Source organism: Phyllobates terribilis, unplaced genomic scaffold (assembly GCF_046119375.1).
Source record: "Phyllobates terribilis strain yellow unplaced genomic scaffold, ASM4611937v1 Scaffold_40__1_contigs__length_11209783, whole genome shotgun sequence".
NCBI classification, from domain to species: Eukaryota; Metazoa; Chordata; class Amphibia; order Anura; family Dendrobatidae; genus Phyllobates; species Phyllobates terribilis.
The window spans coordinates 2400336-2427761 of NW_027362800.1; the positions used below are offsets into that span (position 1 = coordinate 2400336).

The 27426-nt window shown below is 45.1% G+C and overlaps 21 non-coding genes across 21 annotated transcripts; all 21 read right to left on the reverse strand.

Annotated features, from left to right (window-relative positions):
• Window positions 1-342: 342 nt before the first annotated feature.
• Window positions 343-533, reverse strand: LOC141184868 (U2 spliceosomal RNA). Its single transcript, XR_012259583.1, has one exon. It is a non-coding gene; the product is annotated as a U2 spliceosomal RNA (small nuclear RNA).
• Window positions 534-1652: 1119 nt separating this feature from the next.
• On the reverse strand, window positions 1653-1843 carry LOC141191369 (U2 spliceosomal RNA). The gene has a single exon (XR_012265366.1). It is a non-coding gene; the product is annotated as a U2 spliceosomal RNA (small nuclear RNA).
• Window positions 1844-2964: 1121 nt separating this feature from the next.
• On the reverse strand, window positions 2965-3155 carry LOC141185221 (U2 spliceosomal RNA). The gene has a single exon (XR_012259904.1). It is a non-coding gene; the product is annotated as a U2 spliceosomal RNA (small nuclear RNA).
• A 1118-nt stretch (window positions 3156-4273) lies between these two features.
• On the reverse strand, window positions 4274-4464 carry LOC141191370 (U2 spliceosomal RNA). Its single transcript, XR_012265367.1, has one exon. It is a non-coding gene; the product is annotated as a U2 spliceosomal RNA (small nuclear RNA).
• A 1119-nt stretch (window positions 4465-5583) lies between these two features.
• Window positions 5584-5774, reverse strand: LOC141185234 (U2 spliceosomal RNA). Its single transcript, XR_012259915.1, has one exon. It is a non-coding gene; the product is annotated as a U2 spliceosomal RNA (small nuclear RNA).
• A 1124-nt stretch (window positions 5775-6898) lies between these two features.
• On the reverse strand, window positions 6899-7089 carry LOC141185246 (U2 spliceosomal RNA). Its single transcript, XR_012259926.1, has one exon. It is a non-coding gene; the product is annotated as a U2 spliceosomal RNA (small nuclear RNA).
• Window positions 7090-8210: 1121 nt separating this feature from the next.
• Window positions 8211-8401, reverse strand: LOC141185259 (U2 spliceosomal RNA). The gene has a single exon (XR_012259938.1). It is a non-coding gene; the product is annotated as a U2 spliceosomal RNA (small nuclear RNA).
• Window positions 8402-9522: 1121 nt separating this feature from the next.
• Window positions 9523-9713, reverse strand: LOC141185271 (U2 spliceosomal RNA). The gene has a single exon (XR_012259949.1). It is a non-coding gene; the product is annotated as a U2 spliceosomal RNA (small nuclear RNA).
• Window positions 9714-10835: 1122 nt separating this feature from the next.
• LOC141185283 (U2 spliceosomal RNA) lies at window positions 10836-11026 on the reverse strand. Its single transcript, XR_012259960.1, has one exon. It is a non-coding gene; the product is annotated as a U2 spliceosomal RNA (small nuclear RNA).
• A 1121-nt stretch (window positions 11027-12147) lies between these two features.
• On the reverse strand, window positions 12148-12338 carry LOC141185295 (U2 spliceosomal RNA). The gene has a single exon (XR_012259971.1). It is a non-coding gene; the product is annotated as a U2 spliceosomal RNA (small nuclear RNA).
• A 1122-nt stretch (window positions 12339-13460) lies between these two features.
• LOC141185307 (U2 spliceosomal RNA) lies at window positions 13461-13651 on the reverse strand. Its single transcript, XR_012259982.1, has one exon. It is a non-coding gene; the product is annotated as a U2 spliceosomal RNA (small nuclear RNA).
• Window positions 13652-14773: 1122 nt separating this feature from the next.
• On the reverse strand, window positions 14774-14964 carry LOC141185319 (U2 spliceosomal RNA). Its single transcript, XR_012259993.1, has one exon. It is a non-coding gene; the product is annotated as a U2 spliceosomal RNA (small nuclear RNA).
• Window positions 14965-16084: 1120 nt separating this feature from the next.
• Window positions 16085-16275, reverse strand: LOC141185331 (U2 spliceosomal RNA). The gene has a single exon (XR_012260004.1). It is a non-coding gene; the product is annotated as a U2 spliceosomal RNA (small nuclear RNA).
• A 1122-nt stretch (window positions 16276-17397) lies between these two features.
• On the reverse strand, window positions 17398-17588 carry LOC141185485 (U2 spliceosomal RNA). Its single transcript, XR_012260144.1, has one exon. It is a non-coding gene; the product is annotated as a U2 spliceosomal RNA (small nuclear RNA).
• Window positions 17589-18708: 1120 nt separating this feature from the next.
• Window positions 18709-18899, reverse strand: LOC141185344 (U2 spliceosomal RNA). Its single transcript, XR_012260015.1, has one exon. It is a non-coding gene; the product is annotated as a U2 spliceosomal RNA (small nuclear RNA).
• Window positions 18900-20018: 1119 nt separating this feature from the next.
• LOC141185356 (U2 spliceosomal RNA) lies at window positions 20019-20209 on the reverse strand. The gene has a single exon (XR_012260026.1). It is a non-coding gene; the product is annotated as a U2 spliceosomal RNA (small nuclear RNA).
• Window positions 20210-21329: 1120 nt separating this feature from the next.
• On the reverse strand, window positions 21330-21520 carry LOC141185368 (U2 spliceosomal RNA). The gene has a single exon (XR_012260037.1). It is a non-coding gene; the product is annotated as a U2 spliceosomal RNA (small nuclear RNA).
• Window positions 21521-22638: 1118 nt separating this feature from the next.
• Window positions 22639-22829, reverse strand: LOC141185381 (U2 spliceosomal RNA). The gene has a single exon (XR_012260049.1). It is a non-coding gene; the product is annotated as a U2 spliceosomal RNA (small nuclear RNA).
• A 1121-nt stretch (window positions 22830-23950) lies between these two features.
• Window positions 23951-24141, reverse strand: LOC141185393 (U2 spliceosomal RNA). Its single transcript, XR_012260060.1, has one exon. It is a non-coding gene; the product is annotated as a U2 spliceosomal RNA (small nuclear RNA).
• A 1120-nt stretch (window positions 24142-25261) lies between these two features.
• Window positions 25262-25452, reverse strand: LOC141185405 (U2 spliceosomal RNA). The gene has a single exon (XR_012260071.1). It is a non-coding gene; the product is annotated as a U2 spliceosomal RNA (small nuclear RNA).
• Window positions 25453-26574: 1122 nt separating this feature from the next.
• LOC141185047 (U2 spliceosomal RNA) lies at window positions 26575-26765 on the reverse strand. The gene has a single exon (XR_012259745.1). It is a non-coding gene; the product is annotated as a U2 spliceosomal RNA (small nuclear RNA).
• Window positions 26766-27426: the final 661 nt, after the last annotated feature.

Consider the following 27426-nt stretch of genomic DNA (forward strand, 5'->3'; position numbering starts at 1 on the left):
GAAAGGTCAATTATATTGTGCAGCTTATCTCACCACCTGTAGTTATTTAGGTGAAAGCTCCAAAATGCTTGCCTAATATGTCTGTTTATCCAAAAGGAAGTATAGAGGGAGAGCTAGACAGATAGCATTGCATTACATTACATTACATGGCAATGCAATGCACAGTTGCTGAAGTTGAACCAAAATGAGCTTGTCATCTGGCTTCTGCAACTTTTAACATGAAAAATCCAATGAGGAGAAGAAAAGCAAAGCCAAAGAGTCCATCCCAAAATCCGACAAACAAGCAAAATGAACAAAAAGCATTGAATTCAATTCTTTCTGATTTTAGAAACTGCATTAAAGAAGGGGTGCACCGGTCCTGGAGATACTGCAATACCAGGTCAATGCGTGGAGTGGACAGTGCAAGCTCTTTTTCCATCTCCCTGTTCTAAAAATCCATTTAATATATGGTCCCCAGATAGGGGACGTATCAGATATTAAACTGATAAGAACAGATACTACACTTGATCTTAGCCAAAAGGCCGAGAAGCGATAACCAGAATTGGTTTCCGACTACGGTGCCACCCAAGGATTCTGAAAAGTCCATTTGTGGAGATGGCCACCTGGACTCCCGTTAAGAAGACATGCTGTCAACCTCTAGATCCCTCACATGCCTGCACTTTTCGGCTTGCTGCTGCTGCAATCCACGCGTTTTAGATCTGCATAACTCCACCTCTTTTAGCACAGTACCCTCAACCCCCGGCTGTTCCCACCCGCCTCAACACCGTTGGAAGGGAGGAGAACCAATTAAGGCGGGGGGGGGGGGTGGAACGAGCAGCTGTCTACCCTTAGCAGGAGGGTTGCTGATTAATTACCTCTCCTGCTGCTGCTGCTGGCTGTCCAGCAGCAGACTGAAGGTGGCTGCTGCTGTGCGCAGGTATATAAAGGCTCAGAGCCTATTATGACACGCGCAGCCAGCGTTCCATTGCCACATTCCGTCTACTGCAGGCGGGATACCTGGATGGCTGAATGTCACTGAGAAGCTCACAGAGACCGCCATAAGCAACAGTTTGAAAGAATGCCACAGACTAATCAACCAAACTTTTTGGGTTGGTTTCTCTTTTATAGTCTGCAGGCATTAAATGAAAGAAGTCAGTGTTCCAGCAGAGGGAGACAACGTTTCAGAAAAGGCATTGTAGCAAACCAAAAAAGAAATTTTAAGCGCAGCAGAGTAACCAGCTCACATACCTGTTAGCTCAGGTGAGTTTAAAAGGCTGCTGTTGATAACAAGGGCATTTGCTAAATAGATGGTGTGTGTGCAACAATATACTGAAAGGTCAATTATATTGTGCAGCTTATCTCACCACCTGTAGTTATTTAGGTGAAAGCTCCAAAATGCTTGCCTAATATGTCTGTTTATCCAAAAGGAAGTATAGAGGGAGAGCTAGATAGATAGCATTGCATTACATTACATTACATGGCAATGCAATGCACAGTTGCTGAAGTTGAACCAAAATGAGCTTGTCATCTGGCTTCTGCAACTTTTAACATGAAAAATCCAATGAGGAGAAGAAAAGCAAAGCCAAAGAGTCCATCCCAAAATCCGACAAACAAGCAAAATGAACAAAAAGCATTGAATTCAATTCTTTCTGATTTTAGAAACTGCATTAAAGGAGGGGTGCACCGGTCCTGGAGATACTGCAATACCAGGTCAATGCGTGGAGTGGACAGAGCAAGCTCTTTTTCCATCTCCCTGTTCTAAAAATCCATTTAATATATGGTCCCCAGATAGGGGACGTATCAGATATTAAACTGATAAGAACAGATACTACACTTGATCTTAGCCAAAAGGCCGAGAAGCGATAACCAGAATTGGTTTCCGACTACGGTGCCACCCAAGGATTCTGAAAAGTCCATTTGTGGAGATGGCCACCTGGACTCCCGTTAAGAAGACATGCTGTCAACCTCTAGATCCCTCACATGCCTGCACTTTTCGGCTTGCTGCTGCTGCAATCCACGCGTTTTAGATCTGCATAACTCCACCTCTTTTAGCACAGTACCCTCAACCCCCGGCTGTTCCCACCCGCCTCAACACCGTTGGAAGGGAGGAGAACCAATTAAGGCGGGGGGGGGGGTGGAACGAGCAGCTGTCTACCCTTAGCAGGAGGGTTGCTGATTAATTACCTCTCCTGCTGCTGCTGCTGCTGGCTGTCCAGCAGCAGACTGAAGGTGGCTGCTGCTGTGCGCAGGTATATAAAGGCTCAGAGCCTATTATGACACGCGCAGCCAGCGTTCCATTGCCACATTCCGTCTACTGCAGGCGGGATACCTGGATGGCTGAATGTCACTGAGAAGCTCACAGAGACCGCCATAAGCAACAGTTTAAAAGAATGCCACAGACTAATCAACCAAACTTTTTGGGTTGGTTTCTCTTTTATAGTCTGCAGGCATTAAATGAAAGAAGTCAGTGTTCCAGCAGAGGGAGACAACGTTTCAGAAAAGGCATTGTAGCAAACCAAAAAAGAAATTTTAAGCGCAGCAGAGTAACCAGCTCACATACCTGTTAGCTCAGGTGAGTTTAAAAGGCTGCTGTTGATAACAAGGGCATTTGCTAAATAGATGGTGTGTGTGCAACAATATACTGAAAGGTCAATTATATTGTGCAGCTTATCTCACCACCTGTAGTTATTTAGGTGAAAGCTCCAAAATGCTTGCCTAATATGTCTGTTTATCCAAAAGGAAGTATAGAGGGAGAGCTAGACAGATAGCATTGCATTACATTACATTACATGGCAATGCAATGCACAGTTGCTGAAGTTGAACCAAAATGAGCTTGTCATCTGGCTTCTGCAACTTTTAACATGAAAAATCCAATGAGGAGAAGAAAAGCAAAGCCAAAGAGTCCATCCCAAAATCCGACAAACAAGCAAAATGAACAAAAAGCATTGAATTCAATTCTTTCTGATTTTAGAAACTGCATTAAAGAAGGGGTGCACCGGTCCTGGAGATACTGCAATACCAGGTCAATGCGTGGAGTGGACAGAGCAAGCTCTTTTTCCATCTCCCTGTTCTAAAAATCCATTTAATATATGGTCCCCAGATAGGGGACGTATCAGATATTAAACTGATAAGAACAGATACTACACTTGATCTTAGCCAAAAGGCCGAGAAGCGATAACCAGAATTGGTTTCCGACTACGGTGCCACCCAAGGATTCTGAAAAGTCCATTTGTGGAGATGGCCACCTGGACTCCCGTTAAGAAGACATGCTGTCAACCTCTAGATCCCTCACATGCCTGCACTTTTCGGCTTGCTGCTGCTGCAATCCACGCGTTTTAGATCTGCATAACTCCACCTCTTTTAGCACAGTACCCTCAACCCCCGGCTGTTCCCACCCGCCTCAACACCGTTGGAAGGGAGGAGAACCAATTAAGGCGGGGGGGGGGGTGGAACGAGCAGCTGTCTACCCTTAGCAGGAGGGTTGCTGATTAATTACCTCTCCTGCTGCTGCTGCTGGCTGTCCAGCAGCAGACTGAAGGTGGCTGCTGCTGTGCGCAGGTATATAAAGGCTCAGAGCCTATTATGACACGCGCAGCCAGCGTTCCATTGCCACATTCCGTCTACTGCAGGCGGGATACCTGGATGGCTGAATGTCACTGAGAAGCTCACAGAGACCGCCATAAGCAACAGTTTAAAAGAATGCCACAGACTAATCAACCAAACTTTTTGGGTTGGTTTCTCTTTTATAGTCTGCAGGCATTAAATGAAAGAAGTCAGTGTTCCAGCAGAGGGAGACAATGTTTCAGAAAAGGCATTGTAGCAAACCAAAAAAGAAATTTTAAGCGCAGCAGAGTAACCAGCTCACATACCTGTTAGCTCAGGTGAGTTTAAAAGGCTGCTGTTGATAACAAGGGCATTTGCTAAATAGATGGTGTGTGTGCAACAATATACTGAAAGGTCAATTATATTGTGCAGCTTATCTCACCACCTGTAGTTATTTAGGTGAAAGCTCCAAAATGCTTGCCTAATATGTCTGTTTATCCAAAAGGAAGTATAGAGGGAGAGCTAGATAGATAGCATTGCATTACATTACATTACATGGCAATGCAATGCACAGTTGCTGAAGTTGAACCAAAATGAGCTTGTCATCTGGCTTCTGCAACTTTTAACATGAAAAATCCAATGAGGAGAAGAAAAGCAAAGCCAAAGAGTCCATCCCAAAATCCGACAAACAAGCAAAATGAACAAAAAGCATTGAATTCAATTATTTCTGATTTTAGAAACTGCATTAAAGGAGGGGTGCACCGGTCCTGGAGATACTGCAATACCAGGTCAATGCGTGGAGTGGACAGAGCAAGCTCTTTTTCCATCTCCCTGTTCTAAAAATCCATTTAATATATGGTCCCCAGATAGGGGACGTATCAGATATTAAACTGATAAGAACAGATACTACACTTGATCTTAGCCAAAAGGCCGAGAAGCGATAACCAGAATTGGTTTCCGACTACGGTGCCACCCAAGGATTCTGAAAAGTCCATTTGTGGAGATGGCCACCTGGACTCCCGCTAAGAAGACATGCTGTCAACCTCTAGATCCCTCACATGCCTGCACTTTTCGGCTTGCTGCTGCTGCAATCCACGCGTTTTAGATCTGCATAACTCCACCTCTTTTAGCACAGTACCCTCAACCCCCGGCTGTTCCCACCCGCATCAACACCGTTGGAAGGGAGGAGAACCAATTAAGGCGGGGGGGGGGGGGGGTGGAACGAGCAGCTGTCTACCCTTAGCAGGAGGGTTGCTGATTAATTACCTCTCCTGCTGCTGCTGGCTGTCCAGCAGCAGACTGAAGGTGGCTGCTGCTGTGCGCAGGTATATAAAGGCTCAGAGCCTATTATGACACGCGCAGCCAGCGTTCCATTGCCACATTCCGTCTACTGCAGGCGTGATACCTGGATGGCTGAATGTCACTGAGAAGCTCACAGAGACCGCCATAAGCAACAGTTTAAAAGAATGCCACAGACTAATCAACCAAACTTTTTGGGTTGGTTTCTCTTTTATAGTCTGCAGGCATTAAATGAAAGAAGTCAGTGTTCAAGCAGAGGGAGACAACGTTTCAGAAAAGGCATTGTAGCAAACCAAAAAAGAAATTTTAAGCGCAGCAGAGTAACCAGCTCACATACCTGTTAGCTCAGGTGAGTTTAAAAGGCTGCTGTTGATAACAAGGGCATTTGCTAAATAGATGGTGTGTGTGCAACAATATACTGAAAGGTCAATTATATTGTGCAGCTTATCTCACCACCTGTAGTTATTTAGGTGAAAGCTCCAAAATGCTTGCCTAATATGTCTGTTTATCCAAAAGGAAGTATAGAGGGAGAGCTAGATTGATAGCATTGCATTACATTACATTACATGGCAATGCAATGCACAGTTGCTGAAGTTGAACCAAAATGAGCTTGTCATCTGGCTTCTGCAACTTTTAACATGAAAAATCCAATGAGGAGAAGAAAAGCAAAGCCAAAGAGTCCATCCCAAAATCCGACAAACAAGCAAAATGAACAAAAAGCATTGAATTCAATTCTTTCTGATTTTAGAAACTGCATTAAAGAAGGGGTGCACCGGTCCTGGAGATACTGCAATACCAGGTCAATGCGTGGAGTGGACAGAGCAAGCTCTTTTTCCATCTCCCTGTTCTAAAAATCCATTTAATATATGGTCCCCAGATAGGGGACGTATCAGATATTAAACTGATAAGAACAGATACTACACTTGATCTTAGCCAAAAGGCCGAGAAGCGATAACCAGAATTGGTTTCCGACTACGGTGCCACCCAAGGATTCTGAAAAGTCCATTTGTGGAGATGGCCACCTGGACTCTCGTTAAGAAGACATGCTGTCAATCTCTAGATCCCTCACATGCCTGCACTTTTCGGCTTGCTGCTGCTGCAATCCACGCGTTTTAGATCTGCATAACTCCACCTCTTTTAGCACAGTACCCTCAACCCCCGGCTGTTCCCACCCGCATCAACACCGTTGGAAGGGTGGAGAACCAATTAAGGCGGGGGGGGGGGGGGTGGAACGAGCAGCTGTCTACCCTTAGCAGGAGGGTTGCTGATTAATTACCTCTCCTGCTGCTGCTGCTGCTGGCTGTCCAGCAGCAGACTGAAGGTGGCTGCTGCTGTGCGCAGGTATATAAAGGCTCAGAGCCTATTATGACACGCGCAGCCAGCGTTCCATTGCCACATTCCGTCTACTGCAGGCGGGATACCTGGATGGCTGAATGTCACTGAGAAGCTCACAGAGACCGCCATAAGCAACAGTTTAAAAGAATGCCACAGACTAATCAACCAAACTTTTTGGGTTGGTTTCTCTTTTATAGTCTGCAGGCATTAAATGAAAGAAGTCAGTGTTCCAGCAGAGGGAGACAACGTTTCAGAAAAGGCATTGTAGCAAACCAAAAAAGAAATTTTAAGCGCAGCAGAGTAACCAGCTCACATACCTGTTAGCTCAGGTGAGTTTAAAAGGCTGCTGTTGATAACAAGGGCATTTGCTAAATAGATGGTGTGTGTGCAACAATATACTGAAAGGTCAATTATATTGTGCAGCTTATCTCACCACCTGTAGTTATTTAGGTGAAAGCTCCAAAATGCTTGCCTAATATGTCTGTTTATCCAAAAGGAAGTATAGAGGGAGAGCTAGATAGATAGCATTGCATTACATTACATTACATGGCAATGCAATGCACAGTTGCTGAAGTTGAACCAAAATGAGCTTGTCATCTGGCTTCTGCAACTTTTAACATGAAAAATCCAATGAGGAGAAGAAAAGCAAAGCCAAAGAGTCCATCCCAAAATCCGACAAACAAGCAAAATGAACAAAAAGCATTGAATTCAATTCTTTCTGATTTTAGAAACTGCATTAAAGAAGGGGTGCACCGGTCCTGGAGATACTGCAATACCAGGTCAATGCGTGGAGTGGACAGAGCAAGCTCTTTTTCCATCTCCCTGTTCTAAAAATCCATTTAATATATGGTCCCCAGATAGGGGACGTATCAGATATTAAACTGATAAGAACAGATACTACACTTGATCTTAGCCAAAAGGCCGAGAAGCGATAACCAGAATTGGTTTCCGACTACGGTGCCACCCAAGGATTCTGAAAAGTCCATTTGTGGAGATGGCCACCTGGACTCTCGTTAAGAAGACATGCTGTCAACCTCTAGATCCCTCACATGCCTGCACTTTTCGGCTTGCTGCTGCTGCAATCCACGCGTTTTAGATCTGCATAACTCCACCTCTTTTAGCACAGTACCCTCAACCCCCGGCTGTTCCCACCCGCCTCAACACCGTTGGAAGGGAGGAGAACCAATTAAGGCGGGGGGGGGGGTGGAACGAGCAGCTGTCTACCCTTAGCAGGAGGGTTGCTGATTAATTACCTCTCCTGCTGCTGCTGCTGCTGGCTGTCCAGCAGCAGACTGAAGGTGGCTGCTGCTGTGCGCAGGTATATAAAGGCTCAGAGCCTATTATGACACGCGCAGCCAGCGTTCCATTGCCACATTCCGTCTACTGCAGGCGGGATACCTGGATGGCTGAATGTCACTGAGAAGCTCACAGAGACCGCCATAAGCAACAGTTTAAAAGAATGCCACAGACTAATCAACCAAACTTTTTGGGTTGGTTTCTCTTTTATAGTCTGCAGGGATTAAATGAAAGAAGTCAGTGTTCCAGCAGAGGGAGACAACGTTTCAGAAAAGGCATTGTAGCAAACCAAAAAAGAAATTTTAAGCGCAGCAGAGTAACCAGCTCACATACCTGTTAGCTCAGGTGAGTTTAAAAGGCTGCTGTTGATAACAAGGGCATTTGCTAAATAGATGGTGTGTGTGCAACAATATACTGAAAGGTCAATTATATTGTGCAGCTTATCTCACCACCTGTAGTTATTTAGGTGAAAGCTCCAAAATGCTTGCCTAATATGTTTGTTTATCCAAAAGGAAGTATAGAGGGAGAGCTAGATAGATAGCATTGCATTACATTACATTACATGGCAATGCAATGCACAGTTGCTGAAGTTGAACCAAAATGAGCTTGTCATCTGGCTTCTGCAACTTTTAACATGAAAAATCCAATGAGGAGAAGAAAAGCAAAGCCAAAGAGTCCATCCCAAAATCCGACAAAAAAGCAAAATGAACAAAAAGCATTGAATTCAATTCTTTCTGATTTTAGAAACTGCATTAAAGAAGGGGTGCACCGGTCCTGGAGATACTGCAATACCAGGTCAATGCGTGGAGTGGACAGAGCAAGCTCTTTTTCCATCTCCCTGTTCTAAAAATCCATTTAATATATGGTCCCCAGATAGGGGACGTATCAGATATTAAACTGATAAGAACAGATACTACACTTGATCTTAGCCAAAAGGCCGAGAAGCGATAACCAGAATTGGTTTCCGACTACGGTGCCACCCAAGGATTCTGAAAAGTCCATTTGTGGAGATGGCCACCTGGACTCCCGTTAAGAAGACATGCTGTCAACCTCTAGATCCCTCACATGCCTGCACTTTTCGGCTTGCTGCTGCTGCAATCCACGCGTTTTAGATCTGCATAACTCCACCTCTTTTAGCACAGTACCCTCAACCCCCGGCTGTTCCCACCCGCCTCAACACCGTTGGAAGGGAGGAGAACCAATTAAGGCGGGGGGGGGGGTGGAACGAGCAGCTGTCTACCCTTAGCAGGAGGGTTGCTGATTAATTACCTCTCCTGCTGCTGCTGCTGCTGGCTGTCCAGCAGCAGACTGAAGGTGGCTGCTGCTGTGCGCAGGTATATAAAGGCTCAGAGCCTATTATGACACGCGCAGCCAGCGTTCCATTGCCACATTCCGTCTACTGCAGGCGGGATACCTGGATGGCTGAATGTCACTGAGAAGCTCACAGAGACCGCCATAAGCAACAGTTTAAAAGAATGCCACAGACTAATCAACCAAACTTTTTGGGTTGGTTTCTCTTTTATAGTCTGCAGGCATTAAATGAAAGAAGTCAGTGTTCCAGCAGAGGGAGACAACGTTTCAGAAAAGGCATTGTAGCAAACCAAAAAAGAAATTTTAAGCGCAGCAGAGTAACCAGCTCACATACCTGTTAGCTCAGGTGAGTTTAAAAGGCTGCTGTTGATAACAAGGGCATTTGCTAAATAGATGGTGTGTGTGCAACAATATACTGAAAGGTCAATTATATTGTGCAGCTTATCTCACCACCTGTAGTTATTTAGGTGAAAGCTCCAAAATGCTTGCCTAATATGTCTGTTTATCCAAAAGGAAGTATAGAGGGAGAGCTAGATAGATAGCATTGCATTACATTACATTACATGGCAATGCAATGCACAGTTGCTGAAGTTGAACCAAAATGAGCTTGTCATCTGGCTTCTGCAACTTTTAACATGAAAAATCCAATGAGGAGAAGAAAAGCAAAGCCAAAGAGTCCATCCCAAAATCCGACAAACAAGCAAAATGAACAAAAAGCATTGAATTCAATTCTTTCTGATTTTAGAAACTGCATTAAAGAAGGGGTGCACCGGTCCTGGAGATACTGCAATACCAGGTCAATGCGTGGAGTGGACAGAGCAAGCTCTTTTTCCATCTCCCTGTTCTAAAAATCCATTTAATATATGGTCCCCAGATAGGGGACGTATCAGATATTAAACTGATAAGAACAGATACTACACTTGATCTTAGCCAAAAGGCCGAGAAGCGATAACCAGAATTGGTTTCCGACTACGGTGCCACCCAAGGATTCTGAAAAGTCCATTTGTGGAGATGGCCACCTGGACTCCCGTTAAGAAGACATGCTGTCAACCTCTAGATCCCTCACATGCCTGCACTTTTCGGCTTGCTGCTGCTGCAATCCACGCGTTTTAGATCTGCATAACTCCACCTCTTTTAGCACAGTACCCTCAACCCCCGGCTGTTCCCACCCGCCTCAACACCGTTGGAAGGGAGGAGAACCAATTAAGGCGGGGGGGGGGGGTGGAACGAGCAGCTGTCTACCCTTAGCAGGAGGGTTGCTGATTAATTACCTCTCCTGCTGCTGCTGCTGCTGGCTGTCCAGCAGCAGACTGAAGGTGGCTGCTGCTGTGCGCAGGTATATAAAGGCTCAGAGCCTATTATGACACGCGCAGCCAGCGTTCCATTGCCACATTCCGTCTACTGCAGGCGGGATACCTGGATGGCTGAATGTCACTGAGAAGCTCACAGAGACCGCCATAAGCAACAGTTTAAAAGAATGCCACAGACTAATCAACCAAACTTTTTGGGTTGGTTTCTCTTTTATAGTCTGCAGGCATTAAATGAAAGAAGTCAGTGTTCCAGCAGAGGGAGACAACGTTTCAGAAAAGGCATTGTAGCAAACCAAAAAAGAAATTTTAAGCGCAGCAGAGTAACCAGCTCACATACCTGTTAGCTCAGGTGAGTTTAAAAGGCTGCTGTTGATAACAAGGGCATTTGCTAAATAGATGGTGTGTGTGCAACAATATACTGAAAGGTCAATTATATTGTGCAGCTTATCTCACCACCTGTAGTTATTTAGGTGAAAGCTCCAAAATGCTTGCCTAATATGTTTGTTTATCCAAAAGGAAGTATAGAGGGAGAGCTACATAGATAGCATTGCATTACATTACATTACATGGCAATGCAATGCACAGTTGCTGAAGTTGAACCAAAATGAGCTTGTCATCTGGCTTCTGCAACTTTTAACATGAAAAATCCAATGAGGAGAAGAAAAGCAAAGCCAAAGAGTCCATCCCAAAATCCGACAAAAAAGCAAAATGAACAAAAAGCATTGAATTCAATTCTTTCTGATTTTAGAAATTGCATTAAAGAAGGGGTGCACCGGTCCTGGAGATACTGCAATACCAGGTCAATGCGTGGAGTGGACAGAGCAAGCTCTTTTTCCATCTCCCTGTTCTAAAAATCCATTTAATATATGGTCCCCAGATAGGGGACGTATCAGATATTAAACTGATAAGAACAGATACTACACTTGATCTTAGCCAAAAGGCCGAGAAGCGATAACCAGAATTGGTTTCCGACTACGGTGCCACCCAAGGATTCTGAAAAGTCCATTTGTGGAGATGGCCACCTGGACTCCCGTTAAGAAGACATGCTGTCAACCTCTAGATCCCTCACATGCCTGCACTTTTCGGCTTGCTGCTGCTGCAATCCACGCGTTTTAGATCTGCATAACTCCACCTCTTTTAGCACAGTACCCTCAACCCCCGGCTGTTCCCACCCGCCTCAACACCGTTGGAAGGGAGGAGAACCAATTAAGGCGGGGGGGGGGGTGGAACGAGCAGCTGTCTACCCTTAGCAGGAGGGTTGCTGATTAATTACCTCTCCTGCTGCTGCTGCTGCTGGCTGTCCAGCAGCAGACTGAAGGTGGCTGCTGCTGTGCGCAGGTATATAAAGGCTCAGAGCCTATTATGACACGCGCAGCCAGCGTTCAATTGCCACATTCCGTCTACTGCAGGCGGGATACCTGGATGGCTGAATGTCACTGAGAAGCTCACAGAGACCGCCATAAGCAACAGTTTAAAAGAATGCCACAGACTAATCAACCAAACTTTTTGGGTTGGTTTCTCTTTTATAGTCTGCAGGCATTAAATGAAAGAAGTCAGTGTTCCAGCAGAGGGAGACAACGTTTCAGAAAAGGCATTGTAGCAAACCAAAAAAGAAATTTTAAGCGCAGCAGAGTAACCAGCTCACATACCTGTTAGCTCAGGTGAGTTTAAAAGGCTACTGTTGATAACAAGGGCATTTGCTAAATAGATGGTGTGTGTGCAACAATATACTGAAAGGTCAATTATATTGTGCAGCTTATCTCACCACCTGTAGTTATTTAGGTGAAAGCTCCAAAATGCTTGCCTAATATGTCTGTTTATCCAAAAGGAAGTATAGAGGGAGAGCTAGATAGATAGCATTGCATTACATTACATTACATGGCAATGCAATGCACAGTTGCTGAAGTTGAACCAAAATGAGCTTGTCATCTGGCTTCTGCAACTTTTAACATGAAAAATCCAATGAGGAGAAGAAAAGCAAAGCCAAAGAGTCCATCCCAAAATCCGACAAACAAGCAAAATGAACAAAAAGCATTGAATTCAATTCTTTCTGATTTTAGAAACTGCATTAAAGAAGGGGTGCACCGGTCCTGGAGATACTGCAATACCAGGTCAATGCGTGGAGTGGACAGAGCAAGCTCTTTTTCCATCTCCCTGTTCTAAAAATCCATTTAATATATGGTCCCCAGATAGGGGACGTATCAGATATTAAACTGATAAGAACAGATACTACACTTGATCTTAGCCAAAAGGCCGAGAAGCGATAACCAGAATTGGTTTCCGACTACGGTGCCACCCAAGGATTCTGAAAAGTCCATTTGTGGAGATGGCCACCTGGACTCCCGTTAAGAAGACATGCTGTCAACCTCTAGATCCCTCACATGCCTGCACTTTTCGGCTTGCTGCTGCTGCAATCCACGCGTTTTAGATCTGCATAACTCCACCTCTTTTAGCACAGTACCCTCAACCCCCGGCTGTTCCCACCCGCCTCAACACCGTTGGAAGGGAGGAGAACCAATTAAGGCGGGGGGGGGGGGTGGAACGAGCAGCTGTCTACCCTTAGCAGGAGGGTTGCTGATTAATTACCTCTCCTGCTGCTGCTGCTGCTGGCTGTCCAGCAGCAGACTGAAGGTGGCTGCTGCTGTGCGCAGGTATATAAAGGCTCAGAGCCTATTATGACACGCGCAGCCAGCGTTCCATTGCCACATTCCGTCTACTGCAGGCGGGATACCTGGATGGCTGAATGTCACTGAGAAGCTCACAGAGACCGCCATAAGCAACAGTTTAAAAGAATGCCACAGACTAATCAACCAAACTTTTTGGGTTGGTTTCTCTTTTATAGTCTGCAGGCATTAAATGAAAGAAGTCAGTGTTCCAGCAGAGGGAGACAACGTTTCAGAAAAGGCATTGTAGCAAACCAAAAAAGAAATTTTAAGCGCAGCAGAGTAACCAGCTCACATACCTGTTAGCTCAGGTGAGTTTAAAAGGCTGCTGTTGATAACAAGGGCATTTGCTAAATAGATGGTGTGTGTGCAACAATATACTGAAAGGTCAATTATATTGTGCAGCTTATCTCACCACCTGTAGTTATTTAGGTGAAAGCTCCAAAATGCTTGCCTAATATGTCTGTTTATCCAAAAGGAAGTATAGAGGGAGAGCTAGATAGATAGCATTGCATTACATTACATTACATGGCAATGCAATGCACAGTTGCTGAAGTTGAACCAAAATGAGCTTGTCATCTGGCTTCTGCAACTTTTAACATGAAAAATCCAATGAGGAGAAGAAAAGCAAAGCCAAAGAGTCCATCCCAAAATCCGACAAACAAGCAAAATGAACAAAAAGCATTGAATTAAATTCTTTCTGATTTTAGAAACTGCATTAAAGAAGGGGTGCACCGGTCCTGGAGATACTGCAATACCAGGTCAATGCGTGGAGTGGACAGAGCAAGCTCTTTTTCCATCTCCCTGTTCTAAAAATCCATTTAATATATGGTCCCCAGATAGGGGACGTATCAGATATTAAACTGATAAGAACAGATACTACACTTGATCTTAGCCAAAAGGCCGAGAAGCGATAACCAGAATTGGTTTCCGACTACGGTGCCACCCAAGGATTCTGAAAAGTCCATTTGTGGAGATGGCCACCTGGACTCCCGTTAAGAAGACATGCTGTCAACCTCTAGATCCCTCACATGCCTGCACTTTTCGGCTTGCTGCTGCTGCAATCCACGCGTTTTAGATCTGCATAACTCCACCTCTTTTAGCACAGTACCCTCAACCCCCGGCTGTTCCCACCCGCCTCAACACCGTTGGAAGGGAGGAGAACCAATTAAGGCGGGGGGGGGGGGTGGAACGAGCAGCTGTCTACCCTTAGCAGGAGGGTTGCTGATTAATTACCTCTCCTGCTGCTGCTGCTGATGGCTGTCCAGCAGCAGACTGAAGGTGGCTGCTGCTGTGCGCAGGTATATAAAGGCTCAGAGCCTATTATGACACGCGCAGCCAGCGTTCCATTGCCACATTCCGTCTACTGCAGGCGGGATACCTGGATGGCTGAATGTCACTGAGAAGCTCACAGAGACCGCCATAAACAACAGTTTAAAAGAATGCCACAGACTAATCAACCAAACTTTTTGGGTTGGTTTCTCTTTTATAGTCTGCAGGCATTAAATGAAAGAAGTCAGTGTTCCAGCAGAGGGAGACAACGTTTCAGAAAAGGCATTGTAGCAAACCAAAAAAGAAATTTTAAGCGCAGCAGAGTAACCAGCTCACATACCTGTTAGCTCAGGTGAGTTTAAAAGGCTGCTGTTGATAACAAGGGCATTTGCTAAATAGATGGTGTGTGTGCAACAATATACTGAAAGGTCAATTATATTGTGCAGCTTATCTCACCACCTGTAGTTATTTAGGTGAAAGCTCCAAAATGCTTGCCTAATATGTCTGTTTATCCAAAAGGAAGTATAGAGGGAGAGCTAGATAGATAGCATTGCATTACATTACATTACATGGCAATGCAATGCACAGTTGCTGAAGTTGAACCAAAATGAGCTTGTCATCTGGCTTCTGCAACTTTTAACATGAAAAATCCAATGAGGAGAAGAAAAGCAAAGCCAAAGAGTCCATCCCAAAATCCGACAAACAAGCAAAATGAACAAAAAGCATTGAATTCAATTCTTTCTGATTTTAGAAACTGCATTAAAGAAGGGGTGCACCGGTCCTGGAGATACTGCAATACCAGGTCAATGCGTGGAGTGGACAGAGCAAGCTCTTTTTCCATCTCCCTGTTCTAAAAATCCATTTAATATATGGTCCCCAGATAGGGGACGTATCAGATATTAAACTGATAAGAACAGATACTACACTTGATCTTAGCCAAAAGGCCGAGAAGCGATAACCAGAATTGGTTTCCGACTACGGTGCCACCCAAGGATTCTGAAAAGTCCATTTGTGGAGATGGCCACCTGGACTCCCGTTAAGAAGACATGCTGTCAACCTCTAGATCCCTCACATGCCTGCACTTTTCGGCTTGCTGCTGCTGCAATCCACGCGTTTTAGATCTGCATAACTCCACCTCTTTTAGCACAGTACCCTCAACCCCCGGCTGTTCCCACCCGCCTCAACACCGTTGGAAGGGAGGAGAACCAATTAAGGCGGGGGGGGGGTGGAACGAGCAGCTGTCTACCCTTAGCAGGAGGGTTGCTGATTAATTACCTCTCCTGCTGCTGCTGCTGCTGGCTGTCCAGCAGCAGACTGAAGGTGGCTGCTGCTGTGCGCAGGTATATAAAGGCTCAGAGCCTATTATGACACGCGCAGCCAGCGTTCCATTGCCACATTCCGTCTACTGCAGGCGGGATACCTGGATGGCTGAATGTCACTGAGAAGCTCACAGAGACCGCCATAAGCAACAGTTTAAAAGAATGCCACAGACTAATCAACCAAACTTTTTGGGTTGGTTTCTCTTTTATAGTCTGCAGGCATTAAATGAAAGAAGTCAGTGTTCCAGCAGAGGGAGACAACGTTTCAGAAAAGGCATTGTAGCAAACCAAAAAAGAAATTTTAAGCGCAGCAGAGTAACCAGCTCACATACCTGTTAGCTCAGGTGAGTTTAAAAGGCTGCTGTTGATAACAAGGGCATTTGCTAAATAGATGGTGTGTGTGCAACAATATACTGAAAGGTCAATTATATTGTGCAGCTTATCTCACCACCTGTAGTTATTTAGGTGAAAGCTCCAAAATGCTTGCCTAATATGTCTGTTTATCCAAAAGGAAGTATAGAGGGAGAGCTAGATAGGTAGCATTGCATTACATTACATTACATGGCAATGCAATGCACAGTTGCTGAAGTTGAACCAAAATGAGCTTGTCATCTGGCTTCTGCAACTTTTAACATGAAAAATCCAATGAGGAGAAGAAAAGCAAAGCCAAAGAGTCCATCCCAAAATCCGACAAACAAGCAAAATGAACAAAAAGCATTGAATTCAATTCTTTCTGATTTTAGAAATTGCATTAAAGAAGGGGTGCACCGGTCCTGGAGATACTGCAATACCAGGTCAATGCGTGGAGTGGACAGAGCAAGCTCTTTTTCCATCTCCCTGTTCTAAAAATCCATTTAATATATGGTCCCCAGATAGGGGACGTATCAGATATTAAACTGATAAGAACAGATACTACACTTGATCTTAGCCAAAAGGCCGAGAAGCGATAACCAGAATTGGTTTCCGACTACGGTGCCACCCAAGGATTCTGAAAAGTCCATTTGTGGAGATGGCCACCTGGACTCCCGTTAAGAAGACATGCTGTCAACCTCTAGATCCCTCACATGCCTGCACTTTTCGGCTTGCTGCTGCTGCAATCCACGCGTTTTAGATCTGCATAACTCCACCTCTTTTAGCACAGTACCCTCAACCCCCGGCTGTTCCCACCCGCCTCAACACCGTTGGAAGGGAGGAGAACCAATTAAGGCGGGGGGGGGGGGTGGAACGAGCAGCTGTCTACCCTTAGCAGGAGGGTTGCTGATTAATTACCTCTCCTGCTGCTGCTGCTGCTGGCTGTCCAGCAGCAGACTGAAGGTGGCTGCTGCTGTGCGCAGGTATATAAAGGCTCAGAGCCTATTATGACACGCGCAGCCAGCGTTCCATTGCCACATTCCGTCTACTGCAGGCGTGATACCTGGATGGCTGAATGTCACTGAGAAGCTCACAGAGACCGCCATAAGCAACAGTTTAAAAGAATGCCACAGACTAATCAACCAAACTTTTTGGGTTGGTTTCTCTTTTATAGTCTGCAGGCAATAAATGAAAGAAGTCAGTGTTCCAGCAGAGGGAGACAACGTTTCAGAAAAGGCATTGTAGCAAACCAAAAAAGAAATTTTAAGTGCAGCAGAGTAACCAGCTCACATACCTGTTAGCTCAGGTGAGTTTAAAAGGCTGCTGTTGATAACAAGGGCATTTGCTAAATAGATGGTGTGTGTGCAACAATATACTGAAAGGTCAATTATATTGTGCAGCTTATCTCACCACCTGTAGTTATTTAGGTGAAAGCTCCAAAATGCTTGCCTAATATGTCTGTTTATCCAAAAGGAAGTATAGAGGGAGAGCTAGATAGATAGCATTGCATTACATTACATTACATGGCAATGCAATGCACAGTTGCTGAAGTTGAACCAAAATGAGCTTGTCATCTGGCTTCTGCAACTTTTAACATGAAAAATCCAATGAGGAGAAGAAAAGCAAAGCCAAAGAGTCCATCCCAAAATCCGACAAACAAGCAAAATGAACAAAAAGCATTGAATTCAATTCTTTCTGATTTTAGAAACTGCATTAAAGAAGGGGTGTCCCGGTCCTGGAGATACTGCAATACCAGGTCAATGCGTGGAGTGGACAGAGCAAGCTCTTTTTCCATCTCCCTGTTCTAAAAATCCATTTAATATATGGTCCCCAGATAGGGGACGTATCAGATATTAAACTGATAAGAACAGATACTACACTTGATCTTAGCCAAAAGGCCGAGAAGCGATAACCAGAATTGGTTTCCGACTACGGTGCCACCCAAGGATTCTGAAAAGTCCATTTGTGGAGATGGCCACCTGGACTCCCGTTAAGAAGACATGCTGTCAACCTCTAGATCCCTCACATGCCTGCACTTTTCGGCTTGCTGCTGCTGCAATCCACGCGTTTTAGATCTGCATAACTCCACCTCTTTTAGCACAGTACCCTCAACCCCCGGCTGTTCCCACCCGCCTCAACACCGTTGGAAGGGAGGAGAACCAATTAAGGCGGGGGGGGGGTGGAACGAGCAGCTGTCTACCCTTAGCAGGAGGGTTGCTGATTAATTACCTCTCCTGCTGCTGCTGCTGCTGGCTGTCCAGCAGCAGACTGAAGGTGGCTGCTGCTGTGCGCAGGTATATAAAGGCTCAGAGCCTATTATGACACGCGCAGCCAGCGTTCCATTGCCACATTCCGTCTACTGCAGGCGGGATACCTGGATGGCTGAATGTCACTGAGAAGCTCACAGAGACCGCCATAAGCAACAGTTTAAAAGAATGCCACAGACTAATCAACCAAACTTTTTGGGTTGGTTTCTCTTTTATAGTCTGCAGGCATTAAATGAAAGAAGTCAGTGTTCCAGCAGAGGGAGACAACGTTTCAGAAAAGGCATTGTAGCAAACCAAAAAAGAAATTTTAAGCGCAGCAGAGTAACCAGCTCACATACCTGTTAGCTCAGGTGAGTTTAAAAGTCTGCTGTTGATAACAAGGGCATTTGCTAAATAGATGGTGTGTGTGCAACAATATACTGAAAGGTCAATTATATTGTGCAGCTTATCTCACCACCTGTAGTTATTTAGGTGAAAGCTCCAAAATGCTTGCCTAATATGTCTGTTTATCCAAAAGGAAGTATAGAGGGAGAGCTAGATAGATAGCATTGCATTACATTACATTACATGGCAATGCAATGCACAGTTGCTGAAGTTGAACCAAAATGAGCTTGTCATCTGGCTTCTGCAACTTTTAACATGAAAAATCCAATGAGGAGAAGAAAAGCAAAGCCAAAGAGTCCATCCCAAAATCCGACAAACAAGCAAAATGAACAAAAAGCATTGAATTCAATTCTTTCTGATTTTAGAAACTGCATTAAAGAAGGGGTGCACCGGTCCTGGAGATACTGCAATACCAGGTCAATGCGTGGAGTGGACAGAGCAAGCTCTTTTTCCATCTCCCTGTTCTAAAAATCCATTTAATATATGGTCCCCAGATAGGGGACGTATCAGATATTAAACTGATAAGAACAGATACTACACTTGATCTTAGCCAAAAGGCCGAGAAGCGATAACCAGAATTGGTTTCCGACTACGGTGCCACCCAAGGATTCTGAAAAGTCCATTTGTGGAGATGGCCACCTGGACTCCCGTTAAGAAGACATGCTGTCAACCTCTAGATCCCTCACATGCCTGCACTTTTCGGCTTGCTGCTTCTGCAATCCACGCGTTTTAGATCTGCATAACTCCACCTCTTTTAGCACAGTACCCTCAACCCCCGGCTGTTCCCACCCGCCTCAACACCGTTGGAAGGGAGGAGAACCAATTAAGGCGGGGGGGGGTGGAACGAGCAGCTGTCTACCCTTAGCAGGAGGGTTGCTGATTAATTACCTCTCCTGCTGCTGCTGCTGCTGGCTGTCCAGCAGCAGACTGAAGGTGGCTGCTGCTGTGCGCAGGTATATAAAGGCTCAGAGCCTATTATGACACGCGCAGCCAGCGTTCCATTGCCACATTCCGTCTACTGCAGGCGGGATACCTGGATGGCTGAATGTCACTGAGAAGCTCACAGAGACCGCCATAAGCAACAGTTTAAAAGAATGCCACAGACTAATCAACCAAACTTTTTGGGTTGGTTTATCTTTTATAGTCTGCAGGCATTAAATGAAAGAAGTCAGTGTTCCAGCAGAGGGAGACAACGTTTCAGAAAAGGCATTGTAGCAAACCAAAAAAGAAATTTTAAGCGCAGCAGAGTAACCAGCTCACATACCTGTTAGCTCAGGTGAGTTTAAAAGGCTGCTGTTGATAACAAGGGCATTTGCTAAATAGATGGTGTGTGTGCAACAATATACTGAAAGGTCAATTATATTGTGCAGCTTATCTCACCACCTGTAGTTATTTAGGTGAAAGCTCCAAAATGCTTGCCTAATATGTCTGTTTATCCAAAAGGAAGTATAGAGGGAGAGCTAGATAGATAGCATTGCATTACATTACATTACATGGCAATGCAATGCACAGTTGCTGAAGTTGAACCAAAATGAGCTTGTCATCTGGCTTCTGCAACTTTTAACATGAAAAATCCAATGAGGAGAAGAAAAGCAAAGCCAAAGAGTCCATCCCAAAATCCGACAAACAAGCAAAATGAACAAAAAGCATTGAATTCAATTCTTTCTGATTTTAGAAACTGCATTAAAGAAGGGGTGCACCGGTCCTGGAGATACTGCAATACCAGGTCAATGCGTGGAGTGGACAGAGCAAGCTCTTTTTCCATCTCCCTGTTCTAAAAATCCATTTAATATATGGTCCCCAGATAGGGGACGTATCAGATATTAAACTGATAAGAACAGATACTACACTTGATCTTAGCCAAAAGGCCGAGAAGCGATAACCAGAATTGGTTTCCGACTACGGTGCAACCCAAGGATTCTGAAAAGTCCATTTGTGGAGATGGCCACCTGGACTCCCGTTAAGAAGACATGCTGTCAACCTCTAGATCCCTCACATGCCTGCACTTTTCGGCTTGCTGCTGCTGCAATCCACGCGTTTTAGATCTGCATAACTCCACCTCTTTTAGCACAGTACCCTCAACCCCCGGCTGTTCCCACCCGCCTCAACACCGTTGGAAGGGAGGAGAACCAATTAAGGCGGGGGGGGGGTGGAACGAGCAGCTGTCTACCCTTAGCAGGAGGGTTGCTGATTAATTACCTCTCCTGCTGCTGCTGCTGCTGGCTGTCCAGCAGCAGACTGAAGGTGGCTGCTGCTGTGCGCAGGTATATAAAGGCTCAGAGCCTATTATGACACGCGCAGCCAGCGTTCCATTGCCACATTCCGTCTACTGCAGGCGGGATACCTGGATGGCTGAATGTCACTGAGAAGCTCACAGAGACCGCCATAAACAACAGTTTAAAAGAATGCCACAGACTAATCAACCAAACTTTTTGGGTTGGTTTCTCTTTTATAGTCTGCAGGCATTAAATGAAAGAAGTCAGTGTTCCAGCAGAGGGAGACAACGTTTCAGAAAAGGCATTGTAGCAAACCAAAAAAGAAATTTTAAGCGCAGCAGAGTAACCAGCTCACATACCTGTTAGCTCAGGTGAGTTTAAAAGGCTGCTGTTGATAACAAGGGCATTTGCTAAATAGATGGTGTGTGTGCAACAATATACTGAAAGGTCAATTATATTGTGCAGCTTATCTCACCACCTGTAGTTATTTAGGTGAAAGCTCCAAAATGCTTGCCTAATATGTCTGTTTATCCAAAAGGAAGTATAGAGGGAGAGCTAGATAGATAGCATTGCATTACATTACATTACATGGCAATGCAATGCACAGTTGCTGAAGTTGAACCAAAATGAGCTTGTCATCTGGCTTCTGCAACTTTTAACATGAAAAATCCAATGAGGAGAAGAAAAGCAAAGCCAAAGAGTCCATCCCAAAATCCGACAAACAAGCAAAATGAACAAAAAGCATTGAATTCAATTCTTTCTGATTTTAGAAACTGCATTAAAGAAGGGGTGCACCGGTCCTGGAGATACTGCAATACCAGGTCAATGCGTGGAGTGGACAGAGCAAGCTCTTTTTCCATCTCCCTGTTCTAAAAATCCATTTAATATATGGTCCCCAGATAGGGGACGTATCAGATATTAAACTGATAAGAACAGATACTACACTTGATCTTAGCCAAAAGGCCGAGAAGCGATAACCAGAATTGGTTTCCGACTACGGTGCAACCCAAGGATTCTGAAAAGTCCATTTGTGGAGATGGCCACCTGGACTCCCGTTAAGAAGACATGCTGTCAATCTCTAGATCCCTCACATGCCTGCACTTTTCGGCTTGCTGCTGCTGCAATCCACGCGTTTTAGATCTGCATAACTCCACCTCTTTTAGCACAGTACCCTCAACCCCCGGCTGTTCCCACCCGCCTCAACACCGTTGGAAGGGAGGAGAACCAATTAAGGCGGGGGGGGTGGAACGAGCAGCTGTCTACCCTTAGCAGGAGGGTTGCTGATTAATTACCTCTCCTGCTGCTGCTGCTGCTGGCTGTCCAGCAGCAGACTGAAGGTGGCTGCTGCTGTGCGCAGGTATATAAAGGCTCAGAGCCTATTATGACACGCGCAGCCAGCGTTCCATTGCCACATTCCGTCTACTGCAGGCGGGATACCTGGATGGCTGAATGTCACTGAGAAGCTCACAGAGACCGCCATAAGCAACAGTTTAAAAGAATGCCACAGACTAATCAACCAAACTTTTTGGGTTGGTTTCTCTTTTATAGTCTGCAGGCATTAAATGAAAGAAGTCAGTGTTCCAGCAGAGGGAGACAACGTTTCAGAAAAGGCATTGTAGCAAACCAAAAAAGAAATTTTAAGCGCAGCAGAGTAACCAGCTCACATACCTGTTAGCTCAGGTGAGTTTAAAAGGCTGCTGTTGATAACAAGGGCATTTGCTAAATAGATGGTGTGTGTGCAACAATATACTGAAAGGTCAATTATATTGTGCAGCTTATCTCACCACCTGTAGTTATTTAGGTGAAAGCTCCAAAATGCTTGCCTAATATGTCTGTTTATCCAAAAGGAAGTATAGAGGGAGAGCTAGATAGATAGCATTGCATTACATTACATTACATGGCAATGCAATGCACAGTTGCTGAAGTTGAACCAAAATGAGCTTGTCATCTGGCTTCTGCAACTTTTAACATGAAAAATCCAATGAGGAGAAGAAAAGCAAAGCCAAAGAGTCCATCCCAAAATCCGACAAACAAGCAAAATGAACAAAAAGCATTGAATTCAATTCTTTCTGATTTTAGAAACTGCATTAAAGAAGGGGTGCACCGGTCCTGGAGATACTGCAATACCAGGTCAATGCGTGGAGTGGACAGAGCAAGCTCTTTTTCCATCTCCCTGTTCTAAAAATCCATTTAATATATGGTCCCCAGATAGGGGACGTATCAGATATTAAACTGATAAGAACAGATACTACACTTGATCTTAGCCAAAAGGCCGAGAAGCGATAACCAGAATTGGTTTCCGACTACGGTGCCACCCAAGGATTCTGAAAAGTCCATTTGTGGAGATGGCCACCTGGACTCCCGTTAAGAAGACATGCTGTCAACCTCTAGATCCCTCACATGCCTGCACTTTTCGGCTTGCTGCTGCTGCAATCCACGCGTTTTAGATCTGCATAACTCCACCTCTTTTAGCACAGTACGCTCAACCCCCGGCTGTTCCCACCCGCCTCAACACCGTTGGAAGGGAGGAGAACCAATTAAGGCGGGGGGGGGGGTGGAACGAGCAGCTGTCTACCCTTAGCAGGAGGGTTGCTGATTAATTACCTCTCCTGCTGCTGCTGCTGCTGGCTGTCCAGCAGCAGACTGAAGGTGGCTGCTGCTGTGCGCAGGCATATAAAGGCTCAGAGCCTATTATGACACGCGCAGCCAGCGTTCCATTGCCACATTCCGTCTACTGCAGGCGGGATACCTGGATGGCTGAATGTCACTGAGAAGCTCACAGAGACCGCCATAAGCAACAGTTTAAAAGAATGCCACAGACTAATCAACCAAACTTTTTGGGTTGGTTTCTCTTTTATAGTCTGCAGGCATTAAATGAAAGAAGTCAGTGTTCCAGCAGAGGGAGACAACGTTTCAGAAAAGGCATTGTAGCAAACCAAAAAAGAAATTTTAAGCGCAGCAGAGTAACCAGCTCACATACCTGTTAGCTCAGGTGAGTTTAAAAGGCTGCTGTTGATAACAAGGGCATTTGCTAAATAGATGGTGTGTGTGCAACAATATACTGAAAGGTCAATTATATTGTGCAGCTTATCTCACCATCTGTAGTTATTTAGGTGAAAGCTCCAAAATGCTTGCCTAATATGTCTGTTTATCCAAAAGGAAGTATAGAGGGAGAGCTAGATAGATAGCATTGCATTACATTACATTACATGGCAATGCAATGCACAGTTGCTGAAGTTGAACCAAAATGAGCTTGTCATCTGGCTTCTGCAACTTTTAACATGAAAAATCCAATGAGGAGAAGAAAAGCAAAGCCAAAGAGTCCATCCCAAAATCCGACAAACAAGCAAAATGAACAAAAAGCATTGAATTCAATTCTTTCTGATTTTAGAAACTGCATTAAAGAAGGGGTGCACCGGTCCTGGAGATACTGCAATACCAGGTCAATGCGTGGAGTGGACAGAGCAAGCTCTTTTTCCATCTCCCTGTTCTAAAAATCCATTTAATATATGGTCCCCAGATAGGGGACGTATCAGATATTAAACTGATAAGAACAGATACTACACTTGATCTTAGCCAAAAGGCCGAGAAGCGATAACCAGAATTGGTTTCCGACTACGGTGCCACCCAAGGATTCTGAAAAGTCCATTTGTGGAGATGGCCACCTGGACTCCCGTTAAGAAGACATGCTGTCAACCTCTAGATCCCTCACATGCCTGCACTTTTCGGCTTGCTGCTGCTGCAATCCACGCGTTTTAGATCTGCATAACTCCACCTCTTTTAGCACAGTACCCTCAACCCCCGGCTGTTCCCACCCGCCTCAACACCGTTGGAAGGGAGGAGAACCAATTAAGGCGGGGGGGGGGTGGAACGAGCAGCTGTCTACCCTTAGCAGGAGGGTTGCTGATTAATTACCTCTCCTGCTGCTGCTGCTGCTGGCTGTCCAGCAGCAGACTGAAGGTGGCTGCTGCTGTGCGCAGGTATATAAAGGCTCAGAGCCTATTATGACACGCGCAGCCAGCGTTCCATTGCCACATTCCGTCTACTGCAGGCGGGATACCTGGATGGTTGAATGTCACTGAGAAGCTCACAGAGACCGCCATAAGCAACAGTTTAAAAGAATGCCACAGACTAATCAACCAAACTTTTTGGGTTGGTTTCTCTTTTATAGTCTAAAGGCATTAAATGAAAGAAGTCAGTGTTCCAGCAGAGGGAGACAACGTTTCAGAAAAGGCATTGTAGCAAACCAAAAAAGAAATTTTAAGCGCAGCAGAGTAACCAGCTCACATACCTGTTAGCTCAGGTGAGTTTAAAAGGCTGCTGTTGATAACAAGGGCATTTGCTAAATAGATGGTGTGTGTGCAACAATATACTGAAAGGTCAATTATATTGTGCAGCTTATCTCACCACCTGTAGTTATTTAGGTGAAAGCTCCAAAATGCTTGCCTAATATGTCTGTTTATCCAAAAGGAAGTATAGAGGGAGAGCTAGATAGATAGCATTGCATTACATTACATTACATGGCAATGCAATGCACAGTTGCTGAAGTTGAACCAAAATGAGCTTGTCATCTGGCTTCTGCAACTTTTAACATGAAAAATCCAATGAGGAGAAGAAAAGCAAAGCCAAAGAGTCCATCCCAAAATCCGACAAACAAGCAAAATGAACAAAAAGCATTGAATTCAATTCTTTCTGATTTTAGAAACTGCATTAAAGAAGGGGTGCACCGGTCCTGGAGATACTGCAATACCAGGTCAATGCGTGGAGTGGACAGAGCAAGCTCTTTTTCCATCTCCCTGTTCTAAAAATCCATTTAATATATGGTCCCCAGATAGGGGACGTATCAGATATTAAACTGATAAGAACAGATACTACACTTGATCTTAGCCAAAAGGCCGAGAAGCGATAACCAGAATTGGTTTCCGACTACGGTGCCACCCAAGGATTCTGAAAAGTCCATTTGTGGAGATGGCCACCTGGACTCCCGTTAAGAAGACATGCTGTCAACCTCTAGATCCCTCACATGCCTGCACTTTTCGGCTTGCTGCTGCTGCAATCCACGCGTTTTAGATCTGCATAACTCCACCTCTTTTAGCACAGTACCCTCAACCCCCGGCTGTTCCCACCCGCCTCAACACCGTTGGAAGGGAGGAGAACCAATTAAGGCCGGGGGGGGGGGTGGAACGAGCAGCTGTCTACCCTTAGCAGGAGGGTTGCTGATTAATTACCTCTCCTGCTACTGCTGCTGCTGGCTGTCCAGCAGCAGACTGAAGGTGGCTGCTGCTGTGCGCAGGTATATAAAGGCTCAGAGCCTATTATGACACGCGCAGCCAGCGTTCCATTGCCACATTCCGTCTACTGCAGGCGGGATACCTGGATGGCTGAATGTCACTGAGAAGCTCACAGAGACCGCCATAAGCAACAGTTTAAAAGAATGCCACAGACTAATCAACCAAACTTTTTGGGTTGGTTTCTCTTTTATAGACTGCAGGCATTAAATGAAAGAAGTCAGTGTTCCAGCAGAGGGAGACAACGTTTCAGAAAAGGCATTGTAGCAAACCAAAAAAGAAAATTTAAGCGCAGCAGAGTAACCAGCTCACATACCTGTTAGCTCAGGTGAGTTTAAAAGGCTGCTGTTGATAACAAGGGCATTTGCTAAATAGATGGTGTGTGTGCAACAATATACTGAAAGGTCAATTATATTGTGCAGCTTATCTCACCACCTGTAGTTATTTAGGTGAAAGCTCCAAAATGCTTGCCTAATATGTCTGTTTATCCAAAAGGAAGTATAGAGGGAGAGCTAGATAGATAGCATTGCATTACATTACATTACATGGCAATGCAATGCACAGTTGCTGAAGTTGAACCAAAATGAGCTTGTCATCTGGCTTCTGCAACTTTTAACATGAAAAATCCAATGAGGAGAAGAAAAGCAAAGCCAAAGTGTCCATCCCAAAATCCGACAAACAAGCAAAATGAACAAAAAGCATTGAATTCAATTCTTTCTGATTTTAGAAACTGCATTAAAGAAGCGGTGCACCGGTCCTGGAGATACTGCAATACCAGGTCAATGCGTGGAGTGGACAGAGCAAGCTCTTTTTCCATCTCCCTGTTCTAAAAATCCATTTAATATATGGTCCCCAGATAGGGGACGTATCAGATATTAAACTGATAAGAACAGATGCTACACTTGATCTTAGCCAAAAGGCCGAGAAGCGATAACCAGAATTGGTTTCCGACTACGGTGCCACCCAAGGATTCTGAAAAGTCCATTTGTGGAGATGGCCACCTGGACTCCCGTTAAGAAGACATGCTGTCAACCTCTAGATCCCTCACATGCCTGCACTTTTCGGCTTGCTGCTGCTGCAATCCACGCGTTTTAGATCTGCATAACTCCACCTCTTTTAGCACAGTACCCTCAACCCCCGGCTGTTCCCACCCGCCTCAACACCGTTGGAAGGGAGGAGAACCAATTAAGGCGGGGGGGGGTGGAACGAGCAGCTGTCTACCCTTAGCAGGAGGGTTGCTGATTAATTACCTCTCCTGCTGCTGCTGCTGCTGGCTGTCCAGCAGCAGACTGAAGGTGGCTGCTGCTGTGCGCAGGTATATAAAGGCTCAGAGCCTATTATGACACGCGCAGCCAGCGTTCCATTGCCACATTCCGTCTACTGCAGGCGGGATACCTGGATGGCTGAATGTCACTGAGAAGCTCACAGAGACCGCCATAAGCAACAGTTTAAAAGAATGCCACAGACTAATCAACCAAACTTTTTGGGTTGGTTTCTCTTTTATAGTCTGCAGGCATTAAATGAAAGAAGTCAGTGTTCCAGCAGAGGGAGACAACGTTTCAGAAAAGGCATTGTAGCAAACCAAAAAAGAAA